We start from the raw sequence: 16977 nt of genomic DNA, 5'->3' as shown, positions 1-16977 counted from the left end.
TGCGTCAATTTAGGACCTTGTTTCATCAGGTACGTTATTGCACCGGAGGCCCTTAATTAGTCAGTGCCAAGTTAGAAAGTATATCTCGGATTCCCCGTAGGCGCACGCTATTTCCATCGTGTTTTATTGATCTCTCCGGCACCTGTCGCCAATAAATTCCCGTAACGACCTGTTCGATGATTATCATCGAGTGTTTCCGTTATAGAGTTTGTCGGAAATATCTGGTGTCGTGAGCAATCGCGAGAGTCTTTCCCTTCGTCTCGTCCTTTTCCCTCCTGAGAAAGGACAACCGTTCGTGGACCGTTTACGAGTCGCTTTACGATGGTCGTGCACCGGTGTAACACGCCTACGTTTTGCTTCCTCTTTGGCGTGATTGCGTCGAGGATTGCGCAATCGTCGCTGTTTCGACGAAGTGGCGAATTAGCCTCGCGTCGAAACGACCGCGTAAATTAACGACTCGCTGACTTTTATTGAATCCCGTTCTCTGTTCTCGCCATGTCTCACGCTGGATTAGGGATTATCACGTTTCCAGGAATCTCTTGGAATTAATCGACGAACACGATTCGCGTGAAATACTCCGGTTAGTTTGGAATTCTGCTGATGAGACTCGAGATGTTAATCTTTATCTGATGTTCTTGTGTCGTGAGCGGTTGTAACGATTGGGACTGCATTTAAATTGCTTCTCTGCGATAATTAATTGTCAATTTCAGAGTAGTTTCTCAAGGTACTTCTATGGTAACCGCTAATTGGTAGGATCGATCGCTCACTAATTTTAGGCTATTTAATTAGAACTTATCGGATAATCGTTGATTTTTAATTATTTAACTATCGTATTTTTAAGATATGTATGCATATATTTAGATTATTTTCTATAGTATTTACTAGCGTTGGTTTCGAATTGCAATCTCTACTCATATTTTATACTCTGTGCTGTTTACCCTTTATCACGTAAGCTACAATCAATGAATTCAATAAAAATTCTATTATGGACCAATAAATACCCAACGTATACCAATCAAAGTTCAAAGAAGCGTCAAAGTTCAAGGTTTCGTAAATCCTCGAAAGATCGCACAAAGGGAACACGCGTGAGAGTTCGGTAGGCTGTTTTCATATTCCCCCATTAACCGCAATAACCATTAAAAAAAATACAGTAACACGAGTATACGATAGGCAGTTTTGTTCTTGAAGGCGAATTTCAGGCTCTCCTCGTGTCTCTTCTCCACTCGGAGAATAATAACGCAACGTCTGCCATGAACAACCCGTTGAAAATTACCGACGGAATAAAATCACGGCTATTACACGTCGGTGTTCCAGATCGGGCACTGTTTTCTCTCCCGGGGCGGTTTGTACGTCGCGACACCGTGTCCCTGTTTGGACAGTAGCCTAATTGTAGTTTACCATAATTGCGGCCAGAAGCACGGTTCTCTACACTTCCGTGCAACCGTTCCAATGAGCCTGATAATTCAGCCAGAACCAATCACGAGATCGACCAGTGTTTTACAAGCTCGTGGCTCGGTTTCCACTCTCCTTCCGCTGTACTACAACTTTTCTGCTCCGGCAGTTTTATCGTCCACTTTGAAAACATCTTTGTATCAACATTTTTCTCCGCATACTAATAAATATTTGGACATTTATCATAGAGAAATCTTACGAATATCTTTCTTACGAAAATTAGTACGAAATTCTTACGTTTGTGCACTTCGAAGCTTCGTGGAATCGTCGATCGATGGAGAAAATCTTCTGCGAACGTCTTAAACTTGAAAAAATCGATTACCGTTCGTGAAATGGTTGTTTCCAAAGCATCGCTCGTTCTATTTACTGAGATTCCGTTTCGAGGGAAACCATAAGATCGTACCACGTTTTTATCGTAGCCGTTACACGTTACTAGCCACTATCATCAGCGCTACTATTATTATCAGCCAGCGTATATGTAATGTGTGTACTTTCCGTCTCGTTCCGAAGTGTGTGTCGCCTCTGGTGAAAATTAATGATCATTTTGTCATTTTCTGGCGCTCGCGCTCTCGCGATCGGCACGCGTTTGATCTTGCCCTCTCTGTGGATCGCGCCTTTCCTTCCACGCTGTCCACGGTCATATTTCCTCGGAGAAGCCTAGCGATGACAGCGGACGGATCGTTCTTGGTACGGTGACGTAGAGACCTCGATCAATTCACGTTGCTCCCTCGTCCACTCTCGTTGTTCCAGAGACCTCGATCGATCGTGTTCTCCGGCGCACGGACGTTGGTCGACGTGTTTCTCTCACGCGGTATCAGCAGGTTGTTCACGGTGGTGGCTTGTTCTTTGGTTGCAAGTACAGTGGCTACAAAAAGTATTTTTCTACCGCACTTATTATCGCACAATAATCGATTAGATTCGATTGTATTAGACTTCGCGTCGTTTAGTAGTACTTTTGTACGATCGCAATAATTTCATGCTACGGAAGTGAAACATACGTGAAGAATACGATAAGAAGAAACGCTCTATCGGAGAACAAGGATACGCGTAAATACTTTTTCTAACCATTGCGGATGACGAGTATGTACAGTTGCTGAAGAAAATATTCAGATACTCGTACATGTCCTTTGTGAATATATTATGCTGTACGAAAGATTTTGAAATTTCGTTAGCTCATTTAAGACACTTAAGACATTTAAGACACTGCGAGTATTTCTTCTTCCATCTAGATCCTACGATATTACGAACTTGAAGAAATACGACAGTTAAATTAGGATATTTTATTTGCTGCAATATACTGCAAGATAAACGAATTCTTTATGGAGATTCCAGTCGCTTGACCGATGAAACAGAAAATACGGCTATTATCCGCGAGTGATTTCAATGGAAACGTTCGAGGAATGAGGCGAACGACGCGAGGGTTCCCTCGTTCGTTACGATGCTCTCGTCACACGCTCGTTTTAAGGTCTTTCGACTGCCATCTTGCCAGCGGAAAACGTATTTATAGCACGCGAAGATTCTGTATTCCGTCGACGCCGATTGTCGACGATACGCTCCCAAGTCACGACTCGAAAATTCTACCCCGAACATTCCGATCCCCTCGAAGTCGACGACTGAATCATCCGATAAATACTCCACGATCCGTGCAGTTTCATCGTCGTCGAATCACATTATTGACCGGTGACAATCGATTCTTCGAAGAACCGATCGAAAATAACCAGATGAGGATGATCGTCCTTACGTATTTAGTTCGTTCGTGAGAATAGAAAAGCTTCAGGTTTTCTGTCCACCTGAAATAGCACGCAGATAGGAGAATCGCGAGTAGAAATTCGGTATGACCAAAGTGCCTTTTACCAGAACACCTTGTAGAGATAAATAGATAAGCAATCAAGGTGTGACGATGCCACGGGGAATTCGAGGCAAGGCAAGTAAATCGGTATCGCAATCGGTGATAAGACAGATGCAATTTCAATCGAATATTTCTATTTGTTTTTCACTTTTGCGATTGGTTCAGTTCGTTCGACGAATCTAGCTTAAATCAAACAAAATTTATTTTCTTTTTTTATTTGGGATAGAATTGTCACGGCACTCGACGACGGAACTTTTCGACGGCTTCGCGACACAAAGCGCTATTCCATAAAAGCGTAAGTCTAATGTACCATCGATACATCCCTACGATTCTTTCGCCGAATATTTGGAAAAATGCATACGCGGCAACCGTCGTGGACATTTAACAAACGTGCGTAGTGGGGATATCGAGGAGCAACAAAGAAAAGAATCCGTTTGGTTTCGAACAAAAGATTCGTTCCGTTCCGAACTGCGAAGTGCGAAGGGTCTAGCGTAACAGCGAAGCAAACACATTCGAGAAGCGTGATTGTTAATCGTTGATCGTTGATTGTTGACTGTTAATTGTTAAATAAACCTTTTTTGTTGAACATCAAGAGTATTTCTTGGGCACTTACGCCTAACACCACCTCAGAATTAATTCGTTTTACACATGGACAAGATTTCACGTACGCCTTGTTCATTGTCATTTTCATTTAATCAAAATGTGTCGTATACCTCGGACCTTGTTGCCAATTGGAAAATTTAATATTTTATTTTTTGCAATTTACTGGATTGATAACACGATCGGTGTCTTCGCCGTTCGTGATTATCGGAGCTCGTGTCTTTGAATCATTCTACTGCATCATTTGTTCATGATCTGTATAAAGTAAACGTATTCAGATCACGAACGTATTTTATAGCTCGAAACACTTCCTCGATGTTATTGTACAAAACGTAGAAAACGATCTGACAGAGTTAAAGCGTCTATAATTTTGTCCCTGAGATATCTTCAAAATCTTCTTTGGAACATTCCTCAGGATGTAAGGGACGAGAGAAATCTTGTAAAAGCTCGTTACAACGTGTGATAAAAAAACACGCCGAGTAAACGATTCTGTATCCCAAAAGGATAAAGGATTAAGAGTGCGTAAAAAATCCTTCTCTCCTGCCGCGGCATTTTAATTGAATTTTTCCAAGTGGAAAACGGTTCCAGCGTACCTATTTCAACCTCTTTCATAATCCCTTGGAGCAACGCACTTAAACGTAAATAAACGCACGGCTTCTCGTTTCACATTCGACTCGTGGCTCGTTTTTGCCAGTGAAAACCGCATTTACGGAACTCGCTTAAGTACTATTACTATTCCGACTGTCCTGTCCATAAAACCGGCATCTACCATCGCCGTTACACGGGAAAGTAAGGACGAAAAGTCTCTGCTGATATGGCGGAGAAAGAAACGGAACGAGCGTCGAGGAGATTCTTAAACGATCGGTTGGTTTAACATCGAACGCATCGAGTCGTATATTGCTTGTAACTGATGAAATCCACCGCACCATTAACGTCCAATCGAACAGCGTTTGAAAAGCGCGCCAATAGTCGCGTTTGGGCGCATGTTCAATTCCATTACGATCTAAGCGGATGTTTACAAATGTTGGAGTTGCCTTTTTATTGCTAGAGTGTTATTGCTTATACGATGATTCCGTTACGAAAAATGTATATAATTCTTTATTTAGAATTTAGCTATCGGAGGATATACGTATGACAGCGTGCGGTTACGAAATCGAACAAGCTTATTGGAAAAGTTATTTTATTTTTGTCCGAAAAATATTTCTACTATAGATGGTGGTGTTCCTCGAATTTGTAGAAGCATTTTCGACGATCAGATTGACAAACGCAACGTTCGTGTATGGGCAATGTGCATGGCGCGACAACCAGTTTTAAACAGCGTGTTCTTTATGAGTTAATCCCCGCGCGATGTTGTTCGTCCACTGGTAATACAATATTGACATAGATAGGAGATCTGATCGGTAATCGATAGCTCTGGCCTGGCCCCGTGTGCGTCTACCGGTGACTGCATTTTAGTCGAACACGATTGCGTTTCTCGGCTCTTTAAAGCGTCGCGATTCGTATCTACACACTCCGACATCGTTGTACGAACTATGCCTATCTCACCGTGATTATCGTCTAATAATCGTAATCATTGTTTCTAAATCTCGTGTTTGGGGAAAAGAATCAGTTACGGAAATAATCAATTTGTCGCAGATGACGCGTAGTCCTCAGTCGTTCTCGTTTGGTGTTTCAAGCGATTTTTGGAGTATCAAGTCTTCTGAAATTTGGATGTAAACTTCTTTTAGAGCATGATAATTGCTCTCTCTAGATCACCATGCTGAGAACCTTTGATTTTATGGCTCGATCATCGTCCGAGGCATTAGTTATAACATGGATCGTGATACTAGAGATGAAAATACGCTTCGAAAGAAAGAAACCGACGGAGATACAAATTAGCAGATACGATTCTAGAACCTAGGCCAATTAAAAATTCATGTCTGTATTAGAATTCCTCTCGCTCGTTTCCCAATTTCTAGAAATAACAATTAATACCCGTAATTTTTTGGTGAAATATCCTCGACCATAAATAATCATATCATCGCAAACAACCCTAAAATAGTAGGATGCACCATACGTCTTCAAGATCTTAACTCCTAGACATCGACCAGTTTCACTTCACGCGACATTCGTATCACACGGAGGACTCGCATATCTTCGATACCGCGAAACTTTCAATGCTCCTAAGAACAACGACGACGACGACAACAAAATCAAGCTGAATCCTGGGAAGAAATGGTCAGGTGATTCGTGATCTCGAGACATCCTTGCCAGCTTTCAGTTCCTTGCTCCCTTGGTGAATCGATGGGAATGAAGGAAGAGGGGCAGAGCGGTTGGGAGAAATAACCTTTGAGTAACACGAGGTAGCAGGCTGCTGCGACGTGTCTGCGTGGTCTGTATAGGGTGGGACGAGTTGCAACAGGGGAGAGAGAAAGAAGTAGAAGGGTGCCGGAGAAAAGAGGTGGAAGAGAGCAAAGAAGGTGGATCATAGAAGGTGAGGAGGAGCCAGTGAGATAGAAGGCGTCCTTGATAGACAGGATGCCCCTGCCTGCTGCTTCATACCGTATAATCTTCTCTCTCATCTCATTCGGCCCCTTGTACGGGGTGTCGGGCAACGATTTGCACCCATACCGCGTCGGGGGCAGCGCGTCGTGTTACTCGAACCCCTCTTTGCAGAGAGACATCAAACGATTCGCGTTTCGATCGTTTCGTCGCCGTGTCATTCGCGAGATCCTCGAAACATGCAGCGGATTAGTCCGTCAACAGGACGGTTTAGCGACGCGTGGATGACGCGTTATAAGGTTTAAGGAGTCGGTAAATTTATGCGTTGAGCTTCTGACAGGGTTAAGTCGAGTCGACGACGCTGTAACGATGGACAAATTGAAAGATGTACGCGCCGTTTGTAAGGGTCTTGACATTATGGAAGAATTGGGTTAACCTGGTTGATTGTTAAAAAGTTTTAATAAAGATCGTCCGAGTTGAAATTTTATACTATACAGTACTCGTATATTGGATATTCTGATAATTTCGTCAATTACATAGAACGAAATTAAATTTCTGTTTCGTCCATGTTCGTCGTTTGTCGACACCCGTGAAGAGATAAATATAATAATTGTATAAATCAGATTCCATAATTCATTCGAAGGTTTTTCAACGATGCTTGGATAGAATTACGGAACTCTAATGTAGGATTTTACGGAATTAGTCCTCGTTTTCTAAACATAGTGGCAACATACGAAAGAAAATTTAAAATTGATACTCGTGTGTATGCATATAAATAACCATTAGCTGTTAGACAATTTTTACGCTTTAACAGCCTTCCACTTTGAAAATTATATCATATTCATAGTCTTTGCAAATTATAATCCGGTTTCGTGAAATTACCGTGCTTTTCCTAGCGATTACATCTGAAAGTTTCTTTTGTCCGCCACCGTATTCCGACTTCAAGTTTTGTAAGTTTTATAAGCGTGCAAAGTAGTTCAGCTTTATAAGAGCTATCATCAAGTAGAAATTGCGGGTTCTTGTCGGAGTTGTAGATTCATAGAAGCGGTTTCCATCTGTAGGACGAAGTCAAATAGAAAACTCAACGAGTCTACGACACTTTCGTTTGAATGAAGAGCTTGCAGAAGATTGTGGTTTCTTCGTGACGAATCTCTGCTCTTCGTTTACTCGTCTTCGGAGTTGTTTCTCTCCCTTTTCTGGTACAGCCTGTTTTTCTAGGGAAACAGGAATTGGTTACGACGTTGCTACCGTTATTAATGTTATCGACGAGTCACGTTACGAGAAATTCCACTTGCAGATCGCGGGCGAAAACCTGCTCTTGCCTCGTATCGTAGAATAATGAAGCCTTATCAGCCACGCCCACGATTCGGATCCACATCGATCGATCCTCGATACCTACACTACCGTTCATAAAGAGCCAGGTACTTCGATTTGAATTTTACCTGAGCGCACGAATTAAATGGAAATTAAATATTAAAAGCTGAATTTACTATTATCTTATGGAATCGGTATACATTTACGTTATTTGCTAAAACGCACAAAAATAATACGTGCTTCTATTTATCATATACACTGGATACATTTGTTACGTGCATCTACTACAATACGTAAGTCAGTTAAGGGATGAAAATCGTATTTAGATTGCGTCTCTTGTTGCAATCATAAAGATATATGAAATTCAAATATTTAAAAATGTACAAAATACATACGCGTAATATAAAGAATATCCAAACTATTCAAACTAATACATCGTAGTATTTAAAGGATTAAAGGAATTCCTATTTAGGTTACGTCTCTAGTTGTAATACTAAAGATATAAATTTGCATAAATTTTCATATTCTGCTAATAATAGCCGACTTCGTTAAATCCACACATATTCGCAGATAAGCGACGATATCTGCGCTATGCATCGATCCAAGAAATCTATTAGTTTATTTCTCTCAAGAATTAATTGTCAGAAATATGAATAGAGTCGGAGTAGTAAGGCGTGTAACACGGAAACACGTTCCCTACATCGCTTCCTTCTTGTTAAGTATTTCCGACTCAGATACACTCGTGTTATCCAACTGATATCGTTACCAGCAATTAAATAAGACAACTGCAACAAGGTGCACAGTTAGACGTTAATTACTGGTACAGTAATACGATTCTTTTTTTATTGCACGTTTCAAGTCAGGAAGCGTTTACTGAATATACGAACTTCGGTAATTACCTACGTTTTTTCATTGATAAGTATGCGGAATGTTAAAGCTTAGGGAGCATGCAAGATAAGATGCATGTAATTCTATTTTTTTATGCATCTATATACCTAGATAATTTAATCGCATAGCTAGTTGCACTTTGATATTCCATCGGTATACGTTTAGAACAGAGAATCTATTAGAACGGTTATCTGTATGTATATAAATATTATAAATATTTTATCAACGCACGCTGGCTATATTAGTAACCAGTAAGTATTAATAAACGATATAAGAAGATATCATTAAGCTAGATACGAACGTTATTCAGAAAATATTGAATGACGTACGAGTAGATAAAATTCAAAAATGAAAAGTACGCTATCGATAATTAATAATTATCGCTACATAATATTTAATGAATTAGAATGAATATTACAGTGTACTATATGGAAATAAGCATTTCAATTTATCATCCGACCGATTGTATCTCTCATAAATCTTTCAATTTCGTCTCTGATTCTCCAAAAATAACTGCATTGCTCGCACAAGTACGTACATTCGCGTTAAATAAATGTTAAAAAATACTCACATTTCTCTACTTTCCGCTTTCGATCGTCGAATATACTTCCCAAATCGTTCGTCCGATAATCGAACCACGCTACAAACTTCATCTCGCCCTCAAACCATCCATAAGTCACTCGCAACAAATATCTAATCCATGGTGCTACAAGCTCCAAAGAATCCTCCGACGACGTCGAGCAATTCGACGTTCGTTTGCCGAAAATACTAGACCGGAGAATTCCAAAGGAAATTCCAAAAGTTCCGTGGTTGGTCTATCGACGACGGTGATCGATGACCGTGGAGAAAGGACTCGTGGTCTCGCGGCTTCCAGGCATAGTTGGTGGCAAGCTAGAACTGCGTCTGTTGGACGCGGCGCGACGGTTCGGTGGATCTGAGTCCTCAGTCCGGGCCGGTTGATTATAATCTCCTCGAGCCGCTATGGCGGCATGCAATCTGAAACTTGGCGGAGAAGCATGTCACTCTGCTGTTCGTAGCTGCCAAGGCCTATGGTTATCCCGTCGTTGGACATTCTGGTCGTTTTGCTTGGCCGCGGATCCGCGGAATCCCGATCCCGTGGATCGTCAACCACCCTGGCTTCTGGCCACGTAGATCGCGCCGATCGATAGACGTTCACCACCCAACCCCCCTTTCGAGTTTGCGCTCGGTAGCACAGATCACTGTAATATCGAGCCCTCGAAGAAACCGCGGCGTCGCGAAGGGTGGCTGGAAATTGGAGCTGGAATCGGAAGGAGCCCCTCGGGCAGTCCAAGATCCGATCCCTTTGATCGTTCGATCGATCGTTCCCTCGCTATACCGCTGGATATCACGTCATTGGCCGGGGTATTTGATTTCTCGTGATCGATATAGGTATTCCGAGCCTTTTTCTCTTTTTGTTTTGTTTTTTGTTTTTTTAGAAACGAGTAATGGAAATCGGTTATCGGTTGGAATTACTCCGGAGAAATAGAGTCTGGTTTTTGTGCAAACGCAGCTGCGGTTTTTCTCTTTTTTTGGTATTTCAAAGTTAGGTTGGCGTGACTGTGAAACGAGCGAAGCGGAGGTGTTGAGTATTGTGTACTTTGTTTTAGTAAATATCTAAGCGTTATGTTTGACGAATGAAATACCGTGAACGATAAGGATCTACGTATTTGATCGTTCTGGCGTAATCGTCGGAACGTTAATCGTTCAGAAAATGTAGCCTCTGTAGTCGTAACGTGAAAGATCTTCCAAGGAAAGAGAACATTAAAAATGACCCGAATAACGTAGAGAGTTTAAGCTTCTCTGGACCCGAGATAAATTTAAAGATCATTCTCTGCAGAACCATGCGCCAGTCTTATTTGCAGAAAGCAGCGAGCCGGGGTCTATTATCGTATAAATGTACTCGGAATGTTCCGCGTTTAATGCCTGACCTATAAAAGGCTCCATTTTGAGATGTTTACTCTCGATGATTTTCGCATGAGCAGCAGAGGCTGGAAGCGTTTTTGCGTGACTGAATTGGCAATAAACGGTGGCAAGAAGCCAAGCAAGCATTCGAGGGAAGAACAAAGGCGCCACACGGGTCTCCGCCGGTTTCTCGGTTCGTGAGAGGGTGATATGTATTGTCGCGAGCGTTTTAAGCCGTGAGCGTGCGTTATCGTGCTCGTGCATCGTGCCACATACCTCGTGACGTCGTTTTCAAGAGGATTAAGAGGAAAAGGGGTTTGTTAGAATGTTCTAAACGAGATCAGCCCGCTGCAGAGTCTCTCGAGCACCTGTGCTTCCTCGTCGAGAACTGGATCGATCAAACAGACTTATATCAAGCGACACAACTTGACCCGGACCTCTATGGTTCAGAGATCAATCTCGATGTGAATCCGTGAACCTAAGTCGATGTTAGTTCAAAAGTTCCAATTTACAGGGTTGAATTGTTACGCATAAGTAGATTTTATACGCAGTTACGAGGAATCTAAAGATGTATAATGCACAAAATTCACGTAATCCGCAGAGTTGTATAAAATTAAGGAAAGTAAGAGGCTGTAACATTTAGACATCGAATAACATCTACGTAAATTCGTGTCTATTTGAAGATATTCTTTTTTATATTCAGACCGCACGTGGCATATTTTAATTTTCTCAATGAACTTCAAACTTATTCGCGATATACTTGATCCTATCTCTACTCACGTTTGTCACGATAATCGTTGCTCTCGTTTGTCCTTCGAAACCTGGCAATTATCGAATGTTCGATAAAACATAGAAAATTGATAGGTTCCGTCTAATATTGGTGCACGTCAGGATCGTTTTCCTAATCGAGTTACAGCGATTCAGCTATGAAATACGAGGGAATATCGCGGTTCTTGGTGATTTTCACGTGAAAAGAAGGCTTTTGTGCAATCGAAAAAGTAGTCACGGAGCGACGTGTACTGTTCGCTTGGATAAAAACATCGTGGGCTCCGGTTTGGAACGCGTAACAGAGTCGTTGCGGAACATTTCGTGAGGTTTTCCAATCGCGGTCGCAGTCGCGTTCCACGTTGCTTTAATCTTGCCATCAATCGTAATCAGTCGAGCCCATGAGGCGAAAGCAAAAGTCCCCGAGCCCTTTCTCTGGGTTCCCTTTCACGGCCGTCGTCATTCGTCGCTAAATCTTTTGTTCGTCATCGAATGGGTCATACAGGATCCTTGTAATAATCACATAAATATTTTGCAACGGTAATTATACTGTAAGCGTAATAAAAAATCGTACATTGTTTCGAAATTTCCTAGTAAAACTTTTTTTATCGATTCCACGCTCTTATAATTCTAAATTAATACGTTCAAACGTCACAGTCTAAACCGTCTCTCTCAACTTCCATTTTTCATGGTTGCATTCTCGTCGCACGTGTTCGCCGTATGGTAACGAGTCCACGATCGTTAAAACCTTAGATCTCGACATAAAATCTCCTATCACAGAAACAACAATACGAAAGCTGGTTAAAAGTATGCCGCGGCTTGCTATCGTCCAGTAAAAGCAGATCTGCCCGCGTGACCCCGACATTGTCGAGTCTATAGCTTACCAATATAAGTGCAGTTATCCTATGGTACAGTTTTAATAGTCAGTTTCATGTCGCTTCTACAATCTGTAATAAAAGGCTCTATCCATGCCTGGCTCTTTCTTCCTCTTCGCCTCGTTCTTCCAACTGCTTTGAAATGCGCACATTAGGAGGAAGGCGCTCGCGCGGGCACACGCTGCTGCTGGTGTGTTACGATATAGGGTGTCACAAAATATGCGGCAATATTTACGCCTATATCCGCCGATTTGAGATATCAAAACGGTGGAAAATGTTTCGTACACAGAACTGTCGTTTCAGGCTTATTTTCCAAGTTGTAAGTAATAATATCTTCCTCGTATCTCACTCAAATTTCACTTTTCTCGCTCTAAGATCGACAAAATGAAATAAATGGATAGATTGCGCGCTAGATGGATCTCGACGATTTCGTCAGAGCGGAAACACGAAGCGGTTCGTCAGCCGATTCGTCGATATCGATACGCTATCAGCGTAAAATACCATCGTCTATCTAACTTGAAAAGTAAGTTCCTGTTGAAGTAATCACCACTTTTACGAAAACTCTACATCTGGTTTTTTTAGTTTTCTCAAGCGCTGAAGCCATCGACAGCATATAGACAAAAGACTAGCACGAAGACAGACTATAAACAGTAGACAAGCGACGTTGGCTTCGGGGTTTTCAGTTATAAGGTAACGCTGCTAGCGTGCGGATCTGGACCAGCTCAAATTGTATTCCTACTTGTTATTACACTTCCCTATTAAATTAAATATATATATTTTGTACCTTACACTTTATCCACGCGTTTTTCTCTCTTTATACATCTAATAACTTTTTCCATCTTTTCGATATTTACAGTTGACCCGTTAAGTATCCCACGCATATGCCGTGACACCCTGTATAACAGAGCAACGCGTTAGCGTGGCGAGTCGTTTACACTGGTATTAGAGGCGGATAAGATAGGCGCGGCGAGAGAAACCTTCATTTATACCGGTCCTCCGTGCAATACGGTGCACGACGATTTTCATGCCGCGCTGATTGTTACCGTCGATATCTAATCTCGAGCTCCGCGAAGTGTCAGCCTGACGGTACACACTACACACACTTGCGGTTGTCCTTCGAGGCTGTCAAGTGCTGTTTGATCATACGTCCTGTTCGCCACAGCGTCCCGAGCAAATCGTTTCACCTCGACAGCAACGAACAGTTCGCGAAGACAGCCAGCCTCCGCTAACAGTCCTTTGGGTAAGAGGATATGCAGCGGATAAGAAAGATGAATAAAAAGGCTAGATGAAACAGACTAAATGAAAATTTTACCCAGCATTGTATCGTGGATCTCTCGTGAAAATTTGGGAAAAATGACAAATTTTCGCCATTTAGAAGATTCGTTAAAGAAGATCCATTTAGAAGATTTATTAAGAAATTACGTAAGAAGCAAAAACGACGATAAGCGACGTTAAGATTCGGTTTGTCGAGTAAGATATGTGTTTTTATATCGCAGACTATTAGGACTACTTTTAGCAAACTTATATTTACGAATCTAACTACAATTTAAGAATTTTATACTAGAAAAATGTCAGGAATTCGGCGCGCTCTGGTATGAAGTTCATCCATCAGCGGACAGAGGTGAACGAGATAAGACGCTGTTGATTTGTTAGTTTGTCCATGGCGACATAGCGGACACGCAATCGGGGGACAACGTTGTAGTCGGTTCGAAGAGAGAAGCGTGGTCGCGCGTGTAGATGGTACGACGACGAAGCGGTGCAACGTCTAAGCCGATGGCCAAGCCTGCTATTCCTGTACCATCTATACTAGACGGCGTAGCATAGGGCAATGACACTCGCTCGTCCCTAGCTCGACTGGCTTCTTCGCGCTCGCAGGTGCGCCTCTGCGTCTCGCGTGCATAGGGCGACGCTAATTTAATCAATCCCCGAACGAACCCGATGCGAGAGGGCAGACGTGGCCTCGCTGGAGGGACGCGTGGATATGTGCAACCCTGCGGGACGTTGATGACCCACGCATGCCGTCTATGCGCAAGTTGCCGTGGATTATCCAGATTTTTCTAGGTTGGGTTTTCATACGTTCAACGTTTCACATAGTAGAGAACACCGATCTTATTATTCCAATCGATAGAGAAGACTCGGATTCGAAGAACTAATCGAATTATTTTAGCGGATTAATTCAATTCTTCCCTTCTGATTAGAATAGTTATTTATGATCTCGTATGTAAAGCTGTGGTACAATAATATTTGTTTTTCGTCATCGTTATCGTCGTTTCTGATTATCTCCGCGATTATTATATCAACAAGTCCACTATCAGTATCAACACCATTGCTATCATTGGCATTTATTGCTACTCGAAATTTCGCTATCTATAATTCCTAACCATTGACTAGTTCTAACGAGCTGTTTACCACTTTCATCAATTTTCAATCGATTTTTTAATTCGATCTTCTGTGGCTCGAACACGATCGAAAGCTATGATGCGTCGAATCGATAACGTAGCATCTACTTTATTATCCTCTAAGAGAAACAATTTTACCTATTCCGAAGAAGCAGATTCGCTTATTTCGTGGTTAGCATTCCTCGCATTTGCTCCCTTACAAATACGTAAGTAATTAGTCCCATTTGATCTATCGTTCATATATATTGTCCGGATTTTTCCTAATTAATCATGATTCCTAGGACACGTTGATTATCAACTATCGATAAAATTTCTCGTGATACAGTAATAGCAAGAAATCAGCAAAGCTTTCTTCAGCTGAAAAAGATATGCGTTGATAGTCAATCGTAGTAGAAAAGAGGAAACAGAACACCGCTTTCTCGTTCCAAGAAAGAAGTTGGGAACAAACATATTCGTCACTCGTCCCAGATATCTTTGCAGTTATTCACGTTGAAAATCAACACGGATTTCTCGAAAAAATCCTCTTCGCCCCGATGTGCCCAAAATACCAGGCTTCCCACGAACATAAATATTGCAACTTCGCTTAAATCGGTCGGTTATCGTTTTCTAAACCAGATCTCGAAGCTGCTCGCGAAGAAAGTTCGTTAACCCTGAATGGCGTGGAAGAAAAGCAATTAAGCGCAATTAACGCGTCACGAAAGCCGATAAAAACGTGGCTGATGGTCGCGAGGGATCACGTGCTCGGCCGGCACGCAGCGTTTCCGTTTCTAATTTCACGCGTTTGCCCGTGCGTGTTCTCCAGCCGGAGAGCCGGTTCGATTTTTGCGTCACATCGTGGTTCAACGTGTCGCGTCAACGTGACAAATCTCTAATTAATGCCGTCGACCAACTCGATGTTATTAAATTTCCGCTCGTGCGCGGTTTTCGTCTCGAAAGCGACGTCTGTCTTCGGCCGCGACAGCTGGAGAAACATCGTTTGGAGCGTATCCAATTCCTCCGGCTCTTTCACGCTCAGGTTTGGAACTGATCGAGTCGGTGAATCAACGATCGTTAACACGCTCGATATTTCCAAAGGCAACGTGCCACTTGGCGCATTTATAAATTCCTTCCACTCTTCCTCCACTTGTTTTTGCAAAATTTCCAGGAAGCATAGGCTGATTCGAGGGTGCAAGAAGATCGAAGACCCCCGATACACGCGCACGCTCTTTTACTTGGTAGGCTTGGAATTTTGTTTTCGCTATGTCAGAAATCAGAGCGTTCTTCGCTCAAAGCGACGTACATTTCTGAAAGGAACTAGCATTACGAATACTTGGCTATTTTTGGTCTTTCGAAGCGTACGACTCCGGACCAGGAAATGACTTTATTCGATAGATTTTTGGAGATCTACGTGGAACGAAGAGATTCTTCATCGAAAGCGATACAAATTCCAAGAGAAAAGACGTCGCGTCACTCGCGAATGAATCTACGAATTCCTGCTTTCTTTTTCGACTTATTTCTCCGAGCATTTGGCTTTTGGGAACACGGAACGACTGGTAAAAGAGGCTGTATTAATTCCGCCACAGATTCGTGGAATCGGTGCGGATTTCTTTTTCTCCGGCTTGCAGTCCAAGAATACGTGAACAGGGAGACGCTCATCGGGGAAAACCAACGTGTCAACCTCCCTTCTGGCCGCGCACGTGGGCGTTTCTTTGCGTTTATACTTAGTTTCGTCATTTGGGTCGTGGCAAATTGCAACGGTGGCGGCGCGCACGGTTCGCCACGAAAACTGCCGGTGCAATAAACTTTGCATTCTTACGTCATCGCGTGCCGCAGGCTTCGTAATCGTTGCTAGTTTACCCCCTTAACGACGATGGGGTCCCCTGCGAACAGTACCAGAGGTATACACGTCGCTTGTTCGCTGGTATTTCCACCTCCGGGATATCCACCGCCTGCAACTATAGTGACCTCTCGAGAACGTCGTTTTGCGCGTCATTAGGCTTGGATAACATGTTACAAAATGGCAGGGTGCACGTGCTAAGCTGAATGCAATTAAACAGAGACACGTTGCCTAACGTTCGTTATTCGAGATTGCGTGTGATCACATGATAATTTCTTTTTTTTTCTTTTTTTTTTGCGAGAGAGAAAATAGTTTCCCATCCGGTGTACAATGTTCGTACATGCAACACGAGCGGTTCGAGTCTCGGAGGAATTTTAGAATGGTTAAAAAAATAGTAAATTAGTTGGAAAAATGATACGCATCTCTCCTAAGCTTGTAGAAGTTGTGGTTATGCGCGTACATCAGCTAGAACTTTGCAATTACTTTGCCAATTGCTGTATAAGCGGGTTAAACCTTCGAGCGATTTCTCTTATAAAAATAATAAACTTTTTACATAGATATCGACGTACGTCCGGCGTGTAGAAGGTTTGTTCCACGCGGTAAACGTTACAATGT

The 16977-nt window shown here is 42.4% G+C and overlaps 1 protein-coding gene across 4 annotated transcripts in view; it reads left to right on the top strand.

The window, feature by feature from the left end:
- The window catches only part of LOC100643727 (protein outspread), a 212867-nt gene that overhangs the window by 23939 nt on the left and 171951 nt on the right, over positions 1-16977 (top strand). The window lies entirely within an intron of this gene.

This window comes from Bombus terrestris, chromosome 3, assembly GCF_910591885.1.
Source record: "Bombus terrestris chromosome 3, iyBomTerr1.2, whole genome shotgun sequence".
Classification (NCBI taxonomy): Eukaryota; Metazoa; Arthropoda; class Insecta; order Hymenoptera; family Apidae; genus Bombus; species Bombus terrestris.
Note: the sequence above shows the minus strand (reverse complement) of the source record. Positions and strands in the feature narration are given on the sequence as shown.